This window comes from Festucalex cinctus, chromosome 2, assembly GCF_051991245.1.
Source record: "Festucalex cinctus isolate MCC-2025b chromosome 2, RoL_Fcin_1.0, whole genome shotgun sequence".
NCBI lineage: Eukaryota > Metazoa > Chordata > Actinopteri > Syngnathiformes > Syngnathidae > Festucalex > Festucalex cinctus.
The window spans coordinates 37,873,520-37,873,989 of NC_135412.1; the positions used below are offsets into that span (position 1 = coordinate 37,873,520).

The window sequence follows — 470 nt, forward strand, 5'->3', positions numbered from 1 at the left end:
CTGGAGTTAAATATTTAGTTAATATTGTAAGAGAATTTATTTTCATTTTGTGATATGTATTTGTTGGGATGTATTTTGTTTTGATTTGGGGGTACGGAACTACATTGTTGTAGATGAGCGTGTGGCATGGAAGGATACATTACGTAAAGAGGGGAGAGATTGTGACGAGAGTTGGATTAGAACGCGAGTCACGTTACGTGACGAACAGACGACGAAATAAAGTGAAAAGCTTTATTCCCTCTCTGACTGTTTTTTTTTCTTCTTGTCATGAAGGAGTGATGTTTTTGTTTCATGTGACATTTTTGTTTTATACAACTATCATCAAGTTTCAACTAGAGTGTGGTCTGAGTGATGTTGCTGTCTCAACAATCATCAGGGCTTTCTACTGTTTTGTGTTATATGATGTATCAACGATACAATGTCCAGATGATGTGTGTAGTGTCAGGAATCTCTGGTACTTTGTGATGTAT

At 36.4% G+C, this 470-nt stretch overlaps 1 long non-coding RNA gene across 1 annotated transcript in view; it reads left to right on the forward strand.

The window, feature by feature from the left end:
- The first annotated feature begins 362 nt into the window (after positions 1-362).
- LOC144014749 (uncharacterized) overlaps positions 363-470 on the forward strand; it is a 2,319-nt gene continuing 2,211 nt past the window's right edge. The window contains exon 1 of the long non-coding RNA XR_013282554.1: positions 363-470. This exon is cut by the window's right edge and continues 244 nt beyond it. This is a non-coding gene — a long non-coding RNA (uncharacterized LOC144014749).